We start from the raw sequence: 24,520 nt of genomic DNA on the forward strand, positions 1-24,520 counted from the left end.
CACTAGGCTCTCACAGCTAGTCAATGACTGTGTGCAGGAAATAGAACTCAGGAGGAGTTCTGACTTCCAGTCCCCAGCTGTAACCATTAGCTCTTGTTAATCATGCTGGCACACTGGAGTGGACACTTCATGTGTTTAAAATCCTGGAATTAAAAATCTCTGTGGCCATTTAAGGCCACTCCCCATTTGCCATAAGCTTCTGACTAGTCTAATTGACTTCAGTTGGTTTTGGCTCGCTCTGTACAGCCTGAGGTTTTTAAATCTTTTAGTACAATAGAGCTTAGACATTCTGTTCTCCCTTGTGTTAGTCAATTATAAATGTGACATCTGCTGTATCAACATAATGTGTTAGATTTTATGTTTCAAATCCTTGCCTAGACCAAGCCTCCTGCATTAGAAAAGGCATCAGAGTGTTGAGATAAAAATTTGTATTTCTAGGAGCAAATACCAATTTTTTTTTTTACTTCAAAACTGGAATTGTTATGTTAAAAAAGGAAACTAAACAATGGACATAAGCATACTTGCTGAGATTCTGAGTGGGTGTAAATCAGCATCCTTTTGAAGCTATGCCAATTTACATCAATTAAGCATCCAGCTCTTCAGCTCGAGGCATACGGTATTACACAGGATAATTTACTGTATACGGGCCAAATCCTATTTGTTGTACTCATGTTGGAAGATTCCAAGAAGCCCTGTGATTGAAGGAAAAGTCCCAGACTGTCATTAAAACAATAACCTCATGAACACATAAAATGGCCCACCCAGATACAGTGTCTTGTTATATGTATTTCCCCCTCTCACTGTGCTTTTGTATAAATGATTGTCAAATAATAAACCTGCAGAATATTTTGTGGCTTGGGCAGTCTCTTCAACTTCTCTCCAGTTTAGTCAGCACTTTTGTTTCAGTCTAGATTTCTGGTGTGTGCGCAAGTGTGTGTATATATATATTTGTGTTCATGCTGTATATTTACATATGTAGGAACAATTTCATTTCATCTCATTCTTTGGAAATACTTTATGTATCTCTCTCTTTCCCCCCATGCATGTGTTTTGTATTTCTTCTTTCACTTCTTTAAATTCCTCATGGTAAATAAACCCCCAGGGAAATCCTGTGAACAGCATGCAATTTTCAGATGCTCTATAAAAGACATTTCAAGGTAAAGATTAATCCAAATATACTCAATTAATGGAAAAGAAAGTTTAGTGTGAAGTGCTGTTCCAAATATATATATATATTAACTCAATGTTTACCTGAATCGGTCAACATTTGTTATGACCAGTGATTAGTGTCAATGATTTTAATGTAATTTTAAACTATTTTTAAGAAAATGGACATTCTAAATGTAACTTCTGCCACACTATTTGACAGGTAAACCGCCTGTCTGCCAACTCCTCTTTCATGCTCCTTTCATATTATTGCTTTAAAATTTTTGTTTCTGCAGGAAAAGAAAAACAATTTTTACATTCTCTTTCTACATATGGTATTCGTTAAAACAGTACAGTGAAGCCGGTTGTGGTGAATATGCTTTTTAAATTTTTTCTTATATACTGATGCAAAAATTAAACATATTTACTGTGTCCCTTTTGCTTGCAGTATATTTCCTTTTTTTAAAAGCTCCATTTGTGTTGAGCAAGACAGCCTCTTTTCTCCAAGATTAACATTTCTTATGATTGTTCCTGACAGAGGATTTACTTTCAGAGGCCCTGCTAAGGATAACCAAAAAAGGGCATGTAGCAAGACACTTTTGGCAGCTTGCATGAATTTTCGGAGCTTTTTAGGTCTTGGCTTTCTGATGAGTGGCTTCCTGAGCATGCCTAGGGAATGACAGGCATCTCTGCAGGCAGGCTGGACCCACCTTGGCTCAAGCGTAGTCATTGGCTGCTTATTAGAATAAATTGAGAACAATGCATACCACTGGCTGCCAATTGTAAACATAAGGGATATGTAGTCACTTAGCATTGACTTTTGGGAGGGGCCAAGAAAAGTCTGTAGTTTTATTGAATAGGGCTGTGTGTTAGGCTGCTGGTGTACCTTTCTTGCTGTGCTCCTGCCTAAACAGCCAGTTATTCGTTTCCTTCCTACTAGTTGAAAACTTTTCAGCTGCAGAGGTAAGGGATTAAGATCCTCTTTTTTTCCTCCCCTTCCCAGTGATCCGATTTGACTGCATTTGCTGCTTAACGTCTGTCCACAAGGCATGCTAAATGTAACAGAGCTGTGGGAATATAGTAAAAGTTCCTGCCTGCTGCCTTTTCCCCTTTCAGATGTCCATTGTGAACCACTGTTAGTGAGAGCAGATTTTAAAATTTTTGTTCTTCACGGAGATGCATGCTTTGTGTAGTGAGTGCAATTCCCAGGCGGTACGGAAAGGCTTCTCGTGGACAGGATAAACCATTGTTTGTTTGGAGGGAGGCAGAAACACAGTTGGGCTAGAATTAAAGAGGTGGTACCACACAGTGGTAACAAAAGCCTATTCATGTTTCCTTTGAATGTGCATTTAAAGGAGTGATTGGAATACGGTTCTCCAGGTTAACAGAGAGAGTTGTTTTTTATTTTTCAGCCTAAGAACTAGATTATGAAAGCAGAAAAAATCTGTAGCAGGCAGGGAAAATATTGTCACTGATCTGATGTTTGCTGAAACAGATGTCTACGATGGCTAGCTTTCAGAAAAGTATTGACAAGAGACTGCATCCGTTTTTGTTTTCGGACTTATCATGCACATTGCCAGAATGTTTCTTATGAAGCAGGCTTTCCTGTATAAAGAAAGGATGGGGGTTGGAGGGACGGGTCTGTTCATGGGTGGGACTGGAGCTTTGTGTGTGTGACTTCCAGAAAGAGAGGAAGCAGACTTTCATTTCAAGCTACTTTTGACATGCTGATATGGTCGTATTGTGCAAGCCTTGTAGCTGATGCTAGTGATATTTTGTGTAGCATGGAATTCCTCATAGGAAGGAATGATGGGGGCATAAAGATAGATGGGAAAGATTAGCTGTGGAATGATAAAAGACTGAGGGGGAGGGAGAGAGGGAGGAAAACTTGATAACTCCTGACCAAACCCACAGATCTCGCAAAGATGATTATTCTCCCATGCCCTATTTCATATATTTGTTGCAGGGATGCATGACATATATTTTTAAAATGGCTTTTCTATAGCATGTGGCTTCTTCTGAGGGCTTCATGTTTGTGGGGGGATTCCCCCTCCCCCCGCCCACTAAAAGGCTTTTTGGAGAATATTCTAAGAAAATGGCACTTTTTCCCCTTGGAAACATCTGGAAGAAACAAGCTATGGCAAGAGTATTCTAGATGAATTTGTTAGTACAACTAAGCATTAAATACGTCTGAGACCAGCAGCTTCTCTTTTACTAATTTTATTTACAGGTCGGGGAGTGTAAGCAAGCGTGCCTATACACACATTTATTGCAATGCTTTGCATTTGGTTTGGGAAGTATCATAGGATCCTGTAACTGCTTTCTCCAAAGCCATCAAAATGGACTTTTCTTGACCTGCATTACAAATACAGTGAAAGCTGTTTTATGTGGGCATTCTAGGGACCGGCAAAAAAAAAAAATTACTTGATTAACAGAAGAGTCTTTCTGAAAAAGGGGCAGTAGAGCTATTTTCAAATTATCTGGGGAAGCTTATGGGTCTGTCTTCAGACATCTGTTTAAGGAGAATAATTATGTTCAATAAAACCTCTATATGTGAGGCTAGTGTCTGGCATTTGGTTGTCATGATGGTATTGGGAGAAATAGATTGGATAGGTTGTTTGAGAACAGAAGGCAAATTGAAGTAATTTGTCTTTCCTGAAAACTTCTCATGGTTGCACCATGAAATGACAAGGGACCCAACCCAATCCTGCAGCCCTTATTCACCTGATTGGTCTTAGGTGAATTCAGTATATTCAGTAACAAATATAGGTTCAGACTCAAAGACAGCTGATGTAATGATTTGCCGCATCGAAATATACTTTGGCAATGAACAATGTGAAAGTATATTGAAAAAGGAAAAGCTTTTCCTGCAGCTGCTACTTTATACTACTGCAATGCTACCTTTCCATACTGAACATCTTAAAAGAATGGAAAACACAGTATTTTATACTCAATATCGTTATGAAACGTTTTGAATTTTACGGGGCAGGTGGTCAGTTCTTTTTCAAGCAAAGTGATGCAGAGGGGAAAAGATGCACTAAAATTGGGGTCTCTGTGTTCCTCAGTGCCTCGTTTACAGGCAACGTGTGGGGCGTTGCAATAGGTGTATTTACTAGCAGTGTTTCATATCAGAACAAAGTGTGGAGGGCAGTATTTTGAATTCCCAAATGTGGGGTAGGGATGTGAAGGTTTAACTAGTTAACTGGTGTGCCTCACCCTTAAGAAAAAAGGCTTTCTAGTTAAGGGTAACCAGTAGGATTTGAGCAGTTCCCTTCCTACTGCTGGCAAGGGGCTACACCAGCCCCATGGGGGATGGGGGAAAGGGAGAGGGGCACTGTGGATAGGGGCTGCTCTGGCATCCCTGCTGGTGCAGCCCCTACCAACAGCGAGGCGGGGGGAGGCATTCCACAGGCAGGCTGGAGCGGTCCTGCCACTCACCACCCTTTGTCAGTCAGCTGATTATAAAATATGTTTAACTGGTTAGCTAATTAAATGGGATTTTACATCCCTACTTTGGGATTGGTTAAAGGGCTCCTCTGTACAGGGGAGAGGACATAGTGGCAGTGAAGGAATAACTCACCTAATTGAATAGCAATGGGGCTGATGACTCTAAGAACTAGAAGCAGCACATGAGCGGGGGTGGGAAATAATTTTTGAGGGGGGGGCACTCCAAGAATTTGGAAAGTGATCGAGGGCTGTACTCGTCCATATTAAGAGAGAAGGTGCGGGGTCTGGGTGCAGAAGGGACATTGCGGTAAGGGATTGAGGTGCAGGAGAAGTTGTGGTGTCTGGGAGGGTGTTTGGATGATGGAGGCAGTTGTGACCTGGGTTAGGGGACTAGTTGCAGGGGTTTGGTTGTGACCTGGGGAAAGGGACTAGGGTGTAAGAGGGGGTGGAGGGATTTGGGATGTGATCTAGGGCAAGAGGGGGTTGTGACCTGGGTCAGGGGTTTGGGGTGCAGAATCTGCAAGGGGATATGGGGGAAGGAGGGGACAGAGGGTTTGGGTTATGTGAACTGGAGGGGCAGATGGTTGGGCTGCAAGAATCAGGCTCTGGCAGGGAGACTTACCTGCTTGACTCCCTGCCAGCAACCTTCTCAATCAGATTCCCTGCGTACCCCGCCCCCACGCTGGCTGCAGGAGCCATGTGATCTTTGAATAGCTATGAGCCTGAGGAGAGGAGAGGAGAGGGGAGAAGGGTGGGGGCAGCACATGAAGCGCCTCCTCCCTCCCCTGGGCTCATAGCTGTTCAAACAGAGCCCCACAGTGGCTGCTTTTCTCAGCAGCTTGTGGGGGGCAGGCAGGGAGTCTGCCTGAGGCCATGGACTGGATCTGGTAGCTTGGTACAGGTATTTTGCCCAGGTCTGTAATAGGGCAATAAAAGTATTGGGCTTTTTTTTTTTTTTTTTTTTTTGCAAGTTACTAGAACAGACAGTGAGTGGCCTTTGTGACATGGGTGCCAGTTACATTATTTGAACTGCACGTCTGTGGCCCCCTATGGGGCCACAAGCAGGTTTCAGGGCTGTGCCAAAATTGAGCTTCTGCTCTGGGTGGCAAGGTATGGGGGTGGGAGCTCCAACTCTACCTTCAACTCAACTCCGCAGGCCGTTCAGCTTGTCTGGGTGGGCCAGGGCAGAGGTGGTGGCAGTAAACCAATAATTGCAACATCACTGCAAAAGAAAGATCTCCCCCGGCTATCATTAAGTGTTGCCTCACAGCCATTGACTTCATGGACAGGCAGCAGCTAACCAAGGATTCACACCACTGCTCTGCCCTGGTACATCAGCACTTCTGGGAGCAGGACTAAATGGAAGGCAGAAATCTGGGTACACGTGACCTCCCCATGCATCACTTGTAGTTGGGAGTCCACAGGTTTGTCTATGTAAGTTTAGAGGTCCCTGGGTAAAAAAAAAAAAAAGTTCAGAAACACTGCTAAAGCAGGAGCATTCTAGTACTGCTCCCGCGTCTTCCCATACACAAGTGGAGATGCTGCAACCACTCGACTGTAATGAAACTCTGATGCATGAGTAGATATGGAGAGCATCAGTGCACAGCATTGCTTAACAGCCATGGCTAACCTTATAGGCTACTGTCCTTCCACACTTCCTCCTGACTACTGGTGCTATGAGCAGAGGTTTATATGGACCAGAGGCGCCAGAGTACACTGCAAAAAATCTAACAAACTGGGTATGCTCTAAAACATGCTCTTGATATTTCTGGTGGGTTTGTTTTTTAAAGTGGATCATACTGCTGGGAAAGAAGCAGAATGCAGTTAGTTCTCTCCCCCCCCCCCCAACACTACCCCCATCTTCTCACTTTCCTAACAGTCTACAGACTCTGTGCACGGGAGCATTGCCAGAACAGGGGAAAATGCACTCAACACAAGAGGTGGCATAGTTTGTAGTTTTGTATAGCATGTGGCATATTTTCTGCTCTTTTATACTATAGCAAACTGCATAACAAATGGGACCCTAGTGTTGTAGGGCCTTAAAATTCCTCTTCCCTTGCAGGAGATGTATTGCACAACAGGGTAAATTCCATTGTATAACACTGAGTTCCTGCAGGATTTCTTTTCTGCAGTACGAATGGAATGTTAATGCTCCAGGACTGTGTAAGTGCTGCTTTGTCTGTAGCTTGCATTTGACATTTTTGTGGTTACATGGGCCATCATTCATATTGAGACAGGGATTCACTTGATGTAAGTTACTACACAAGAACAGAGAGGCAAAAGAAAAGTGTGTGTGTGTGTGTGTGTGTGTGTGTGTGTGTGTGGATATACCTACACTAGAGATGGAGGTGTAACATCTACCTCATGTAGACACGTTTGTACTAGCTGTCTAACCAATAGAAATGTAGCTGTGGGAGTGGCCGGTCTGGCTAGTTGCCCTGAATGCAAACCTGAGGTTTTAAGAAAGAGAACAAGAGGCAGAGAATACAGTGTTAGCTGTCAGTCTTCAGTACCTACATCAAACCTCTTGAGAACCAGAGAAAGTGGAGGGTGAGAGGAAATACCCTCAAAGTGAATGTTATTTTCTAGATTCAATCCTACAAATCTTCTATTTAAAAATTGGGCCGTAGATGAGCAAAAACTGAGGCTGGCAGGATGGTGACTTTAAAGAATGTTAGTAGAATATTACCTAATTCTATGCTACTAATCAAAGATGATTTCATCCTTTAATAATGCTTATTCTTTATAAAAAAAAAATAACAAGGAGTCCTGTGGCACCTTAGAGACGTAGGGTATGTCTACACTACAAAGTTAGTTCGAACTAACGGACGTTAGTTCTAACTAACTTTCATAGGTGCTAAGCTAGCGCTCCATTAGTTTGAATTTAATTCGAACTAACGGAGCGCTTAGTTCGAACTAGGTAATCCTCATTCCACGAGGATTAAGCCTAGTTCGAATTTACTAGTTCGAAATAAGGGCTGTGTAGACCCTTAATTCAAGCTAGTGGGAGGTTAGCCCTCCCCAGGTTTCCCTGGTGGCCACTCTGGCCAACACCAGGGAAACTCTACTGCCCCCCTCCCGGCCCCGGACCCCTTAAAGGGGCACAGGCTGGCTATGGTGCCCGTGCCAGGTGCAAGCCTGCCAGCACCCAGCCAGCAGACCCTGCACCTGGCACGGCTCGAGCCCTCCCCCTCTTCCCGGGACCAGGCTGGTGGCTCCCGGGAGCTTGCCCCGGAACCGCAAGAGGCGGGCACCCGCCTGGGCTAGTGCGGACATCATGGACCTCGTCCACGACCTCCGCACTAGGCACAGGAAAGTGGCCGGCTAGGGCAGGAGAGCTGCCAGCCTGGCCACCCAGGAGCAGGTGTGCATGAAAATCAAGGTGGTCCACTGAGTCCGCCGACCCTGAGCCCTGAGCTTACAATGGCCATCCTGGGTCAGACCAAAGGTCCATCTAGCCCAGTAGCCTGTCTGCCGACAGCGGCCAACCCTAGGGACCCTGAAGGGGATGGACCGAAGACAGTGACCAAGCCATTTGTCTCGTGCCATCCCTCTCCAGCCTTCCACAAACCTTGGGCAGGGGCACCACTACTACCCCCTGGCTAATACCACTCCATGGACCCAACCTCCATGACTTGATCTCACTTCCCTTTAAACTCTGTTCTAGTTCTAGCCTTCACAGCCTCCTGCAGCAAGGAGTTCCACAGGTTGACTCTTTGCTTCGTGAAGAACAACTTTCTGTTACTAGTTTGAAGCCTGCTACCCATTCCTTTCCTTTGGTGTCCTCTAGTCCTTCTTTATGGGAACTAATGAAGAACTTTTCTGTATGCACCCTCCCCACCACACTCATGCTTTTATAGACCTCTATCCTATCCCCCTCCGTCTCCTCTTTTCTAAGCTGAAAAGTCCCAGTCTGTTTAGCCTCTCTTCATATGGGACCTGTTCCAAACCCCTCATCATTGTAGTTGCCCTCCCCTCTCCCACCCTCTCTCTTCCCCTCTCCCATCTCCTTTTCCCAGTCTCCCCCAGTTTTGTTCAATAAATAGAGATTCTATTTTTGAACACAATTGTCCTTTATTTAGTACATCAGGAAGGGGGGCTAGGGAGGGGTAAGTGGAAGGAGGTGAGGGAAGAATGGGGTACGAGCCCCCAATGGGGAGGACTGGGCTGGCTGTGTGGGCTCCTGGGGGTGGAAGCTCTCCTGCAGCCCCCCAATAGCTCCCTCTCCCCAGATGGCAGCCTGCGGCAAGTGCAACCGGTCTGATGGCCGAGTGCTGTGATGTGCCCAGTGTGGGTACTCCGGGCAATCCAAGCCAGGACTGCTTTGCAAGCGGGGCACCCCTGAGAACTGTCTGTCTGGGGTGGGGGTCAGGTCCCTTTAAGCACAGCCCTCGGCTAGCCTGAGACAGCAGCTCCACACTCTAAGTCCTTATCTGATGTCCTACCGGCACTGCTTCTGGCCATCCTTAACCCCGGTTCAGGGTCCACTTAATGTGGACATGCTAGTTCGAATTAGCAAAACGCTAATTCGAACTAGTTTTTTAGTCTGGATGCGTTAGTTCGAATTAGCTTAGTTCGAACTAACTAATTCAAACTAAGTTAGTTCGAACTAGCACTGTAGTGTAGACATACCCTAACAGATTTATTAGGATATAAGTTTTCTTGGGTAAAAACCACTTCATCAGATGGATTGAAGCAGGAGTATATAGAAGGAAGAAGTTGCTTGTGTTAATGAAGCTAATCAAGTCAGGGTGGAAGTGGGTTATTCGTGGCATTTGGCCTGGAGATGTGAATATTCAGAGAGGAGAAATTGCCTTTGTAATGTGTTAATAAGTTGAGATTCTTATTCAATCCTAAATTGATAGTGTTGAATTTGCAAATGAATTCCAGTTCAGATTTCTCCCTTTGTAACTGTTTTTTGAATTTTTTTTTTTTTTTGCAGAAGAATGGCTACTTTCAAATCCATTACTGAATGTGTAGGGAGGTTAAAATGTTGTCCTATGGGTTTATGTGTTGTACCATTTCTAATGTCTGAATTGTGCCCATTTATCCTTTGGCACAGAGACTGCAATTTAGCCAATATACATGGCAGAGGGGCATTGCTGGCACTTGATGGCATAGATCACACTAGTGGATGTGCGGGTATATGAACCCCTGATGTCGCAGCTTATGTGATGGTGCCTCTTGTATAGATATGTGGATAGAGTTAGAAATGGGTTTTGTTGTAGGGGTAGGTTCCTGGGTAAGTATTTCTGTGGTACATTGTGTAGCTGCTGGTAGAGTATTTGTTTCTTTATAATAACTTAATGGATACTTTCAAAACAAAATGTGTTTCCTTTAATCAGACATACATCTGCATTTGAGTGCAGGCACATAGATAAGTGTGCTCATTGGTACTGAGCTTTTGGCTATTTTAGTACAAAATTTTCATTCACACCGACTAATGGGTGGCTATTGGCTATTGTGGCTTCTACCTATAATGTCATCTACCCTGTGGGTGAGAGCATGTGTGTAATTATAGCCATTGCTGGTCTCAGAGAAAATTGTCTGAGAAGGGTTTAACTGAAGCTGAAATTTGACTCAAAGGCATTTGAAGATCAGATAAGATCTGACCTTTCCGGATGAAACATTGAGGTCACTGAGGTCACATGACTGTTGAACTCTGTAACTCTTTCTTTATTTTCAGTTTTTTTTCTGAAGCTTCCGTATAAATTAGCTAATCAATATCAAGAGGAAGAGAACAATTGAGATCTTTTGTTTGGGAACATTTAGACATATTGGCAATCTGCAGTCAAGCCACTTACCTCAGTGGCTGCTGCAGTCACCAGGGCAAGGGGTGCAAAGGGGCCCACCCTCTATTCTGGGTCCCAACCCAAGGACCCTAAAATCAGCAGCCCCTCACTGTTCTTCCTCCTCCTCCTCTGCTGCCACGTCCCCTGTAGCCCTAGCACTTAATCTACCCTTCCTTTGCCTTATTCTGCCAACAGTCAGAATCTCCTTCTGCTCTGTTATCCTGCCCAGTACTTCCCTAGCCATGGTGCTCTCCAGCAGCCAGTTCCTCTGCTCTGCTGAGCTGCCCTTTTATATATAGCCCCTGCTAGCCCTGATTGGCTCCTGCAACAAGCCACCACCCAATTGGCTTGCTTAGTGAGCCCTTCCCTAATTGGAGGGTTCTGTGCAGGCTCCCTCTGGCCTGCTTTAACTGCTCCTCCTCCCAGGCTACATCTAGACTGCATCCCTCTGTCGACAGAAGGATGCAAAACAAGCACGTTGAAATTACTAATGAAGCCAGGATTTAAATATCCCATGCCTCATTAGCATAAACATGGCTGCCACTTTTTTCGAAATGGAGGTTTTTTGAAAAAAATGGCAGTCTAGATGCGGATCTGTCGAAAATAAAGCCTTTTTTGACAGAACCTGTATTTCTCAAAAAATGAGGTTTTCAGGATCTGTTGGAAAAAGTTTTATTTTCGACAGATCCACATCTAGACTGCTGGTTTTTTTTCGAAAAAAACTCAGTTTTGGAAAAAAGCAGCGGCCATGTTTATGCTAATGAGGTGCGGGATATTTAAATCCCGGCTTCATTAGCAATTTCGACGTGCTTGATTTGCATCCCTGTCGACAGAGGGATGCAGTCGAGACGTAACCAGAGGGGGGCAACTGCCCCACTACAAAGTGAGTTTGGTACTGGTGAATGGGGGTGAATTCACAGCCCTTGCAACTAACGTTTATCTATAGACCTGGCGAAGCAGTAGCAATGTAAACCCAGCAACACTGCTCCTCCAAAGTATCTCCAAGAGAATGTGTGACAAGCTCTGTCTCCAGGCCCATTCAGTCTTTCATCTCTCAGCACATGCTACCAGTATGAATGGTACTTAAACAGTAGCAGTCGTGGTAGAACTAGGTAGAAATTTAATCTTTTCTCTACAATCTTTCCCAATATTTTTGACTGCGCAGAGTTGGGGAAGCCATTTTTAATTATTGAGTGTACTGGTTGTCATGTTCTTAAAATGCCAGAGTAACAGTCAGGAGATGTGGGTTCTGTTCCAGGATCTGCTACAACCTTCTTGAGACTCATTTGATCTCCCTGCCCCAGTTTCCATATTGGTAAAATAAATCCCTCCCCATGGACTAGGTACAGTGAGGTTATGAAGGCGTATTTCATTCTGGTTTTGTCGTGTGTTTGAGGTTCTGGGATGGAAGTCCAAAATGCTGGTAATAGCTATTTTTGAGACAATCTTTTACACACTACACGCTACATACACTCTCCTTAGTGGAATTAGATTAGGACTTCAGTTAGTCATCTAAGAGCAGGAACTCCTGGGCTAACAGAGGAATTTTGGTTCAAAACAAAGCAGAACCAATAGTAACCAGTTGAAATGTCAATTGCAGTCAGTGGCCTAGGCTTGCAGAATTACATGGTTACAGAATGGTTCGCACCGTTACTGCAACGGCATGTGCAAGTGCAGGGGAGCCGACAGAGGCACCAGAACTCTGGGCAAGGCTGGGGGAGGGGCAACTCTGTGTTTTGGAAGGGGCAGGGCCTCAGGCAGAAGGAGCGAGGTTAGGGCTAGCTTCCCCCAGGGAGCCCTCAGAGCTGCCCGGAGCATGCGTCGCCTCCCCCAGGCAGTCCTTAGTGCTGCTTGGAGCACACTGCACAGGGCTTCCGCAATGACTTGCAGGGCCCAGGGCTCCAGCTGCTGCCACAATCGTGGCACCTGGCAGTTCCAGACGCTTTTGTATCGCCGGGTTCTGGGGCAGTTGCCCCCTTGCTCCCCTGTCGACAGGCCTGTGCAGGTGCAAATGCTCATTTACATTTGTCATGTTAAATGCATGTTCTGAGAATGTGTGAGAGAAGATGCCTTTTTAAATTCATTGCAGAGATGGGCTTGGAAGGTGAATAACTATTGTAAACAAACTTGTGAACATTTATCTGCTTGTCTTTTCACCTAGGAGCATTTGAGATCAGAACAATAGTAGCTAGGACAGGCATCGGTGGGTAAATACCCTACTTGGAAAAGATTTCACTGAGTGGAGACTTCATTACATATTTCCACACCCTACGTCTACAGAATATGACTAAGAGTTTTTCTCATGACATAATTGCAGAGTGTGAAGCAAAAAAAAGGAACCCTCCCATTCAGACACCTTCTTCTGATTTATATCCTTAAACAGGAAATAAATCATATGTGAATTGAGCTCAATTTTATAAATTTATCTGTGGGGCAATAATGTTTTACCCTAAATGCTCTACTTGGATCTATACCAGAGGGTATTTTTACAGCCTAACAAATACAAAATGTTGGGACTCCTGTGAAATGCAGCAAGATAACTTGGTTACACACGTGCACCTCCTCCAATCCCCCTTCAATAAACTGGATAGTCAAAGGACTAGAAAACAGATTTAAATGTAAGATGAGGAAGCAAACTTTTAATGTTAGATAATTGGGGGAAAATGCTGCAGGTTGGGGAAATTATTGGGTTCACTATTTATATAATTACCATAATTTTCATGGAATTAATGAGGAGCACTGGAAATGTGTCCGTTCTTCAAATAATGTGCGTAGGGGGAAACGTTCCCTGTGGGCCATCCCATAACTACCTACTGTGAGGTTACTTTGCACCTTCCTCTGAAGCAGCTGGTTGTAGCCCCTCTGAGACAGGGTGCTGGACTAGATGGACCGCTGGTCTGATCCAGAATGGCAGTTTCTGTGTTCCTTTTAAGTTTCAAGGTGCAGTTCTGCTGTCCTTACACAAGCCAGGCTCCCATTACCTTCAAAGGGAATTATTACCCAAGTAAGCACATTGTGATCTGTTTGTTTCGTATTTTCAGTGTTTTGAGGTTGACACTGTCCTTATATGAATGTGAATGCAGTGGGGCATATTACTCCTCTTCTTATTTCTTTGCCGCAGATAAGGAATGGCTCACTAGGGTGGAATGCTGCTACAGTGAAACGGTTCCCTCCCAAAAAGTCAGGATGGTCAAAATATCCCATAAGCAATAGTAGGATATAGCTTCCCCCTTCGTCTCATCCCATAAGCAATAGTAGGACATAGCTTCCCCTGTAATTGCTTAGAGTAAAGCAAACAGCTAGTGGGTGTTCCTTGGAAAGTGCATATGTTCATTTTCTATTAAAAACAGTGGCAGCAGGCACAGCTTTCCTTCATTCCCTTGGGATTAGCAAGAGCTAATTCCTCTTTACTTCCCTTCTTTCCCCACACCCCCATCCCTACATAGGGTCGCCAGGTGTCCGGTATTCACTCAGACAGTCCGGTATTTTCGGCTCCTGTCCGATAAAAAAATTCAGAGACTATGGGACACCTAAAATGTCCGGTATTTTCAGAATTTTTCCCCAGCCAGGAGGCAAAAATGCTGGGCACCTGGCAACCCTACAAACACTCAGCTTCGCCCCTCCCCCGACCTCAGCCCCCTTGCTTACCTGATTCCTCAAGGCTGCCGGCCAACCACTCCTCTATGCCTATCCCTGCACATGTTTTAATGCTTTTTTTTTCCTGCTCAACAACTTAGGTCTTCCCCCCCTTTTTCCCCTTCAACAGAATTTTTTCCTGTTGTGTTTTTTTTTTTTTTTTTTTTTGAGGGCGGAGGGTATTCGGTATTTTTTGTTTCAACCATCTGGCAACCCTATCCCTACAACGAGCTAGCGACACCCTCTGCCTCTGCTCTGATAGGAAATCGCATTGATATTAAAAATCCGTGCTCATTCAAACTGGGACTGAATCTGGAATCTTGTTCTAATCCAATTACAAAGATAGCAGTTTAGGAAAATGGTTTGTGGAATTTTTTGAGAACTTTGAGAGAGGATCTGGCTGAGACAATTTTGAGATACAGGGGGAAGATTTTGGTCAGCTCTTATTCTATCTGAATAGCTTCTCCCATCCATTGCTGATATCACAAGATGCCTAATGGAACATGGCAAAATTCTTCTTTTGAATGCGTGTGCAATTTCTGATGTTCTGCCTTCTTATTCCCCAGATAGAGAGAGGAGTTGCAGGCACATAGGGTAGTAGAATTTCAGAGTTTAGGTTCTTTATGCAGCTCTGTGAGCAAATTTTAACTTTAGATACATAGCCATACCCCTGCTATGAAAATTATTAGGTTTCATTTAGAAGTCTGATAAACTACAGCTGTTGCTTTGCAACTTCAGTCCTTAAAACCCAGTTTTGTTTGAAGTAGGTCACTTTAATTGCTATAAATATAAATATGTGTTTAGTGATCCAGTTGAAATGTTGCCATGCATTTTTGTGGCTGATACATAGTACATGGATAAAAGAAGCCTAATTTAAATCCTTCTTTAAATTTAAAACATCAGTTATCCAAATTCTGATATCAATTACAGTGGTGTAAAATTGCTAAATGGTGTAAATGAGAACAACATTTGGTCCCTGTTTTAACTTGGACATCTTTTGGTCAGATTCGGATCTTAATTTGTACCAGTTTTACACTGGTGAAACTCCATTGCCAGTGAATGATCTTTATATTGGTCCGATTCTGGTCAAAATGATCCTGGTATAACTCTGGATTATCTCTAATTTCAGTGAGATACTCAGGATTTATGCTGCAATAATTGAGTTCAGGATTTTTCCAACTTTCTCTGTTTCATATACATTATGGGTCTGCAAAAGCTCAGGTCAGAATTTTTCCTACATTCAGTGGCGACCATTCATCAGAAAACAATATTTCATACAAGATAGGGCATTGCAAAATCAAAAGCCAAGTAAAATTCCATTGCTCATTCGTTCCCTGGTGATTAAAAGCCACTGCCATATATGGAAAGGTCTGAGCTTCATTCAGTGTAACCGTAATAGTAAATGGCTTGTTCACCAGACACCAGATACAAACAAGGGATAAGCCATTGGGAATTATGGTTTATCAGAGTAAAAAAGAGAAAAGCAGCAGAATAGTAGTTCTTGCAGCGTTCTCTACTAAAAGTGCATTAAAAGCTCTGTTAATGGGTTTTGTTACAGTATTTAGATTCTGGGACTATATAGAGAGCAGGTTTTAAAAACCATGGGCCACATCTTCAGCTGGCATGAACCAGCATAGATCCATGGAAGTTAATGGAACTGTGCTGATTTGCAGTAGTTGAGGTTCTGGCACAATGGATGAAATCCTGTTCTCATCCATGGATAGAGGTGCAGTAAATGGGAATTCTAGTTTAGAGGGGGAAAGGCAATGGAGAGTGCTATCGGGTGGGGAAAGGGGGCAGGTCTCACCCCCTGCGTGTGCTGTCTCTGTAGAAACAGAGAGGTTTTTGGAGGGATCAATGCACACTGATCCTCAGACAAAACTCTCTGGCTAATGGTTTAATAAAGGCTGTGGAATATGGTTCATTTTGGAAAAGGCACCAATCCACCCCCAAATACCCAAAGTGAAATAATGCACAGACGGCTTAATACATGAAGTCATCCGAACAAGTGTGCATTTACTTTTTACTACTGTGGGTTTATTTTCTTCACGGCTAGGTGGGAGAGGTTTGGCCATTCAACTCCTGTGACACAAAATAACAAAACCAGTATACAATTGTGTGTGTGTGTGTGTGTGTGTGTGTGTGTGTGTGTGTGTTTCACAGGGAGAAAGATAGAAAGGTGGCTGCAGCAATGACATTTTTTATAGGATCTGCTTCCTACCAGAATTTTTGGGTTGTTTAAAATAAATGAGAAATGGAATTATCTGTGCCACGTAGATACATTTGGAGACCATGGACCAGTTTCTGATCTTGGTGAGGCTGATAGGAATCCAGTGAGTGATAAAGTTTAAAGCTGGCAGACCCATTTAAATTATCTAATCTGATCTCCTCCATAATGGATGCCATTGAATTTCATCTGGTTACTCCTGTAGTAACACTTATGAGTTCTGAGAATGTACAGTGGCATAGCTGAAATCAGAATCCACCCCCCTTATATTTCTTTTAATGACAGAATAGCAGAAATCCCAGAATCAGTTCTGTCAACTGGCTTTTCAATATGGTTATTTTTTTATCAACTGGGAGCTGCACAGAAACTCAGTTCACATAGATTACTAGCCATCAGATGGTAATACCTTTGCCATTACCAATCTGGGCTGGACATGAACCAGCAACATAGGGGTGGTTTGGATTCTCATAGCCAGAGAATGTCCCTCTGAGATAGTGTCATGCTGGGTCAGACCAAAGGTCAATCTAGCCCAGCATCCTGTCTCCTGACAGTGGCCAGTACCAAGTGCCACAGAGGGAGTGAACAGAACAGGTAACCATCAAGTGATCCACCCCCTGTCACCCATTCCCAGCTTCTGGCAAGCAGAGGCTAGAGACACCAGGCTTACAGGTTATGGAAAATAACCATTGCTGTTCCGTACCCTCTTCAGCTACTCATGAAGTTTCAAATAGCTAACCTGCAGTGGGAAGATTTTTTTGGACGAGAAGTTGACTTTCCCAGCTCTTTATGATAGAGAACGGCATTGCCATTGGGGGATTGTTTTTAGATTGTAAACTGAGCGTTTCTTGTAAATCAGTTTTCAGAGCTACTGAAGAGGCATCATTTGATCATTTCTAGTGTGAGGCTGAACCCATTCATAATGGTGTCTATTGGGGTTCCATAAGAACTCCATTAATGAAGTTAAAAATAGCCACTATCAAGCATTTAAATAATAATATTAGTGCCAAATTGTTTTTCAGGGTTTTTCAAAAGCATCAGGGGCGTAAAGCTGGCTTGTGTAAAGGCTGCAGAACTGCACCTTGAAACTTAAAAGGAACACAGAAACTGCCATTCTGGATCAGACCAGCGGTCCATCTAGTCCAGCAGGGGTGTATGAGTCCCAAAACAGCAGAATATCTGGTCTTCTCCAACCGGAGACTGAATTACTGTGGGGAATGTCAGACCTTATTATTTTAGATAAGACACTGGAAAAGTCCTTTGATAACAGATATATCGGGGTGCGGCAGTTATTGATGCTTGACTGAAAATGTTTACTTCATCCATGTGCTTTTCAGTCTTTCAATGCTCAGGTGAGGCTATTAAAGGAAATTTATATGGTGTGTGTTTTAGAGAGAGTTCTATAAATGCCAGTTGGTTTTTTTAATGATTAATGTAGTGCTCATGAAAGCTTGAACCTGGTGCTCTGATGCGTCCGTCATGTAGCTTGTCTACTGTGCCTCAGTTCTTAACCTGGTGAGTTCCTTCCTGTTGATGTATGGTTCTTTTTAGCAGTGGCAGTCAAGTAGGCACATTTTATGGTGAGGTGGTTTTTTTTATTTGCACAAACAGGGGATTTAGGATCACACATCTAATATATATACATATTTTTACCTTTGATCTAATTCAAGATTTGTAGTCAGGCCTTCTCCAAAAGAGCCTACATTTTTAGTGCACTGCCTACCAAACCAGAAATGTTAAGTGTGCCATTTGTAAATGTCTCTCCCAACAAATTAAAAAAGCATCCACGATAAACGGTGGGGTTTTTTTTTCATTCACTGAATCCTGGAGTTGATGGGGAAACCAGTTTTTAGAAGCAACGTGTAGCCGTCAAAGAGTTAAAGTGGTGATGGGGGACTCCATGTTTGTTTGTCTTTTGTGTCAGCACATAAGATAAAGCCTCTGTCCATGTTTAGTTAAAAAAAGAGGGGAATGTACTAAGTGTGTGGGAATGAGTGTCTCCCTTGCAAGGAAGAGACTGAGCTTTTTGACTCTGTCTGCCTGACTTGCATCACAAAATACTGTTGTACATTATAGATAAAAGTTTGGGGATCAGTGTGATTAACTTGACCTAAAATAAGCCATTATACTCTGAGTAAGTTATTTCTTTGCAATGCCCACTGAAGATTCCCACCAACATAGATGGGCATTGGATTAGATCCTAATTAGGAACTTCATTGATTTTTCAGAGGGATGCTCCTGTAACTGAGAGCAGAACTCAACTCTCTGTATTCAGTGCTCTTGCATGATTTAGACTTGAACACCAAAGTTGAGGCCATAAAAAAACAGACAAGGAAAGGACATTAGATCATCTTGTTCATTCTCCCCTGCCAGTGCCAGATGGTTTCTATAATATATTCACACGCGTTTTATCCATAAACACTTCTGTTAACAAAATACAACAGCTGTAGGGGGTTTTTTTGGGGGGGGGGGAAGAGAAGGGGAGGGAAGGAAGGGTTGAGAATTAGGATACTTGCTCCATTCTTCACTTTTTAGCAGGAGAAAATATCCATCAATTTCAAATGTATTTCTTGGTCTGTGGATATTGCTAATGCGAATTCGGTGCAGAAATCTTAATGAATGGAAATGTGGAGACAATCTAATAGTGGTGATTTAATTAAGGACTCAGGGTCTGATACTGGTTTAAGACTAGTGTTACCTCACTGATATCAGTGATGTTACTTTTTATTTAGATGGATGAAAGGGAGATCAGAATTAGGCCTAGAGTCCTTGTGAGACTTTCTGAGAGAGTTTATTGAAGGATTTTTTTAAAAAAAACCTCAGGCATGTCAAAACATAGCAATAAATAAGTGAAGGAACCTGAGTATAAGGGTGAAATTTTGTTTTCAGTTACACTGTGTAAATCTGGAGTAATTTCTTTGACGCCAATGGAGATTTTCTCCTGCAAGGTCCCATGGAGAGTGCTCTTTCTAATGCCAACATGGATCGCCTCTCTGTTAGAGCTTCAAACATTTCCTCAAAGATATTATGCATTGTGGTAGAAGGAGAGACTACTGTCCATGTGAGTTTAAATGCAATCCTGTCACATTCAAACATCCAGAGAAGCCTCTCTTGTGCTTTTCAAGTTGTCAATTAATATTTATCCAAGTCAGCCAAATATACTTCATGTGCACTTGTATTACTTGGCAAAAATCAAAGCAAACATTTGACTACACACTACAGGTTGAACTTCCCTGGTTCAGCACCCTTGGGACCTGAGCGGTCCTGAACCAGGGAGTTGCCAGACCAGGGGAGGGCAATGCTGCCAGCCCCGGAGCTCTGCTCCAGTGTCAGCATAGAGGCCGGGAAGAGAGAGGGTGGCTGCGGAGTCTTGCAGGTGAAGCTAGTTAGCTAAACGTTTAAGCAGTTAGCCGCATAAGCCTAATATTTAACTGGTTAACTGATTAAACAGGATTTTACATCCCTAGTCCAGGCCAAAGTTCTTTTCTAACACATGCTGAATAAAAGTTTTATGTGCTCCGAGGCATGTGCGAGTGTGCATCCGCACTAGAAACACAAAACCTCATTGAGGGTGCTCTGCTAAACAACTGGGCAGCATTTGAATCTCTCCAGAGCAGCCACACAAGTACACAGCTTGCAGGAAACACTTACCTGGACCCACTTTTGGGTCTGGACCAGTGTTCCCTCTCAGATGCACAGCAGCACAGCGTCACAGGTGATTAATCAGCCCTGCCCAGTCAGAAGCTCAGGGCTCCATGCATTAAGCTGACTGACTCAGCCTGGGCTGATTAATCACCTGTGAAACTGTGCTGCCCTGTAGCTTTAGAGGGAACGCGGGTCCTGGCCATAGTTTGAGAACCACTGTATGTTAATTGACACACACGTTACCTGTATAAAGGAGTTAAATATCATACACAATTTGGAGAGGTACACTGAGAGAGTTTGTGTCTCTGCTAAGGTTAAACATGGTCAATAAAAGACCCAAGAACAGAATTCTTGAATCCTGATTTCTAATCCTAAGCATGTAGCCCAAGAAAATCAACAATAGAACACCACTTGTCATCACCTACAGCCCCCAACTTAAACCTGTCCAACACATTATCAATAAACTACAGCCTATACTGGAACAGGATACTAAACTTTGAGAGGCTCTGGGAGACAGACCCATAGTCTCCTATAGACAACCACCTAACCTCAAGATGATTCTTACCAACAACCAACCCTGGTACCTTCCCTTGCAACAAACCCCAGGGCCAGCTTTGTCCACATATTCACTCTGCTGATACCATTATTGGACCCAACCAAGTGAGTTATAAGATCAAGAACACATATTTCTGTGCATCCAGAAATATAATTTATGCAATCATGTGCCGAAAGTGTCCGTCTGCTATGTACATTGGACAAACGTCTCAGACACTTCGCCAAAGGATCAATGCCCACAAAACAGATATCAGACAGGATCACAAAGAAAAAACAGTTTCTTGCCATTTCAACCAGAAAGGACATTGTCTCAACAACTTGATTACCTGCATCCTGCTTCAAAGACCTTTTAAGACTTCACTTGAAAGAGAATCCTCTGAACTGTCATTCATGCTTAAATTCGACACTTTACATGCAACATTGAATAAAGATGCTAATTATCTTACCCATTACAAAGATAGCTTCCCCAATTATCACCTCTAATATCATTAGCTCACAGACATTTACCTACCCCCCTTACCTCCCCCTCCATCCCCCTTCTGTTCTGAAATTTGATTTGTCCTTTTCTTATGTGTTCATTTTTTTAATTGTATCCTTCGGTATATATGGTTGTGACAGTTTTCTTCCACTATTTGATCTGAGGAAGTGGGTCTGGCCCACGAAAGCTCATCACCTATTAAACCATCTTGTTAGTCTTTAAAGTGATACACAGTCCTGTTTTTTGTCTCACATTCTCAGACCTGGTATTTGTTTACTTCTTAAATCACCAGAATGCCTCCCTTTATTTTTAGCTTGGTACAACTACTGCATTGACCACCACACAGGTAAATGCTTCCATCAATGAGTGGTGGCAAGAATTTAAGAGCATTTAAAACATTTACAAACAGTGAGAACCCATAATTATCAGGTACAGGATAATCTGAATATGCTGGGCATTTCTCTTATGAGACTTTTCATATACAAAAGACCGAAGAAGACCTTGCTAGCTGTCTGAACATTTTTGGACTCAGAGCCATGAACTTCTGATTTACCCAAAATTGAGAGCTGGGCTTGTAAATCACCTATCTCCATGTGATCAAACATGAAGTTCTAGGTAGATGCGGATTGCTACAATACTTTATCTGAACCAATTTGTCCATCCTTAATTGTCTTTTGACTAATGGAAATTTACATTTAAAAAAATAACTAAATTGGACCAGATCCACAGATGGTATAAATAGACATGGCTTTCTGGACATCAGAGGAACTGTATTGATCTGCTGCAGCTGAGGAGTAGACCCATTATGAAAAACTCCTTTGGGGAATCTTTCCCTTATTTTTGTGTGGCTTTATAAAGAAGCTGTTCATTTGCTGGGAGTAGGGTGGATCTGCAAGGTCAACATCTGATAGAAGAGGTGGGAGTTTGCAAAGATAATTTGCAATTGAAGAAAGAATGAAGAGACTGGTTTAAATGAAGATCTGATGGATGGATTTGGGATTCTCTGGCACTGGAGTGGCATCCCCTAGTACCATGTTTGAATTAGAGATGTTAAGGATGACATGACTATCTGATAAGCATTTGCTTATCGGATAGTCAGTCGACTAGTTGATTCCCCCAGCTGACCCTGGCTCCGCGTGGCATTTCAAATTGGCAGTGCAGCATGGCGCCCGGGGTCAGTGGGGGACTCTAAGTCCCCCACAACCTCCCGGGCTCCATGCTGCCTGTCACTGGGGATGCTTGTACATTTCAAAGCTGGCACCTGTGTGCAGGCCGGAGTCAGCGGGACTTCCCGCTGGCCCCGGGCTGATTGCAGAGTTCCACATTCTTCCTTTGAAATGTACAAAAGTGCCTATCGACTAGTCAAGTAGTCCATGGAAATTCCATCGACTACTCGACTAGATAGTTAACAGTTACTTAACATCCTTAGTTTGAATCTAGCCCATTGCTGGAAGCTAATGTATGAGAAGTGATGGAACAGCAACATGGCAAAGTCAGAGAGAAGGAGACTATGTGGAAATAGTTAACGTTCTTTATACAACTCTGGATCAGCCTGTTCTGCGTGCGGTATAAAGGTATCTCTGGAGTACCAGAAAGAACAGATTTATGAACCAGATGTGACTTTGCATTTATACAGGTGTGACTGGCTTTGACTGAAGGGCCATTTTGAAAAGAGATGGAGTGTCTCATTATGTAATCAGTATAAAATACTAGTAGACTTTTACATATGTGTTATAAAACAAACACACACCACTTGTGTTGGACTACTAGTGTGCATAAAAAGAACCTATCCCCCTCAGGCTTGCAGAAAAAGCATATGTGTATAATGCACCTATTCAGTATTCAGAAAAAAAATATGCTACCCAGCTGATGATGAAGAGATGGTTATTTCAGAATTCCACCTAGCTGAAGTCACTGATTATTGCATGTAGAAATCACATTGATGCATTTTTCTTCAATTAAGAATGTAATTAGCGCTTCATAAATATCTGTATAGATAGCCTTAGGGGAATCTTGTTCTCATTCATTCCATACCTTGCATTTTGCATGTCCTTTGCTCCCCCCTCCACAAGGTACGTCATACAAAAATGTGACTATGTTAAGTCCAGTGTAAAACAGAAGCTCCTGATGCAACTATGAAGTTTTTCCAAACTGTCCTAAGCTCCTTAGATGGTAATGGAATAATAATAATAAAAAAGAACTCAACAGACATAAGGCTCAATTCTGCAGCCCTGCCTCAGGCCCTAATCTTGCAACTTGCATTAATGTGAGTGCAGGTGATATTACTCAGGCAAAATTCTCTCAGTAGTGTCTGAGGTAGGGCAGCAGGTTTCCCCTCTTAGTTGTTACAGGAGGAATTTGCATACCTAGTCACCTAAGATGCTTCAGATTCAGTGTTTTTGTAGAATATTACAATTCTGCCACTGACTCGCTGTGTGATTCAGAGCAAGTCACTTCTGCCTAGGTTTCCCTATCTGCAAAACATGATAATATTGACTTGTAAAAAGATTTGAGAAAGGTACAGTAAGGCAAGGTTATTGTTATTTGATAACAAACTCCTTATTTTGAAAAAGATGATTCATCTGACCTTATGTGTTGAGGAGTTCAGGGGAATCCTTTAGTTTGCAAATTAAAGACATTTTTTGTTGTTTCTGGAAATGAATTTTTCTACTGAAGTGATATCTAAAGACCATTTACCTGCCTTGTATTCTCAGTCAGTGATTTAATTGCCCAGTGAGCTTACAGCTACTAATAATTTCTTGTATTTCTGAAACCTCTTGAGTACTGATATTGTGAGGCTGATCGGCAGATTATTAGGAAAAAAGTCTTTGGAACTAATTAAGAAGTTCTCAAAGTAGCTAAAATCTACATAATCTGTATTTCACATGTGTGTGAACTACACATGTGAAATACAGATTATTCTGTAGGCTTTGAGCCTTTTCTTTTGTGTTTTCTTCATCCCCCTTTTAGGGCAAAGTTCTCCTTTCTGAATAATTTTTTGCCCTACTCATTGCCCTCAAATCTCTTCTCAAAATTGGTTTCTCTCAGTTTTTCCAACAATGACATACTCTCTCACACTTAACCTGCTACCGTCTACTTAAATCAGTCAATAACACAGAATGACCAAGTACAAATATGATTCTAGGTTGTATCAACAGGTGTGTTGTAAGCAAAACTCGTGAAGTCATTCTGCCGCTCTACTCTGCGCTAGTTAGGCCTCAGCTGGAGTGCTGTGTCCAGTTCTGGGCGCCACATTTCAAGAAAGATGTGGAGAAATTGGAAAGGGTACAGAGAAGAGCGACAAGAATGATTAAAGATTTAGAGAGCATGACCTATGAAGCCAGGCTTCATGAACTGGGCTTGTTTAGTTTGGAAAAAAGAAGATTAAGGGGGGACATGATAGCGGTTTTCAAATATCTAAAAGGGTGTCACAAGGAGGTAGGAGAAAATTTGTTCCTCTTGGTTTCTGAGGACAGGACAAGGAGTAATGGGCTTAAAGTGCAGCAGGGGAGGTTTAGATTGGACATTAGGAAAAAATTCCTAACTGTCAGGGTGGTCAAATATTGGAATAAATTGCCAAGGGAGGTGGTGGAATCT

At 42.8% G+C, this 24,520-nt stretch overlaps 1 protein-coding gene across 6 annotated transcripts in view; it reads left to right on the plus strand.

Annotated features, from left to right (window-relative positions):
• Nucleotides 1-1,812: 1,812 nt before the first annotated feature.
• CALD1 (caldesmon 1) overlaps nt 1,813-24,520 on the plus strand; it is a 245,860-nt gene continuing 223,152 nt past the window's right edge. For 2 of the 6 annotated variants that reach the window (XM_075897309.1, XM_025190909.2), the window contains exon 1: nt 1,814-2,109. The gene's annotated coding sequence lies outside the window, so the exon portion shown is untranslated. Of the gene's footprint in view, nt 2,110-24,520 lie in introns of all 6 variants that reach the window. The other 4 variants (XM_075897320.1, XM_025190911.2, XM_006135483.3 and 1 more) reach the window with 4 other exon arrangements.

This window comes from Pelodiscus sinensis, chromosome 1, assembly GCF_049634645.1.
Source record: "Pelodiscus sinensis isolate JC-2024 chromosome 1, ASM4963464v1, whole genome shotgun sequence".
NCBI lineage: Eukaryota > Metazoa > Chordata > Testudines > Trionychidae > Pelodiscus > Pelodiscus sinensis.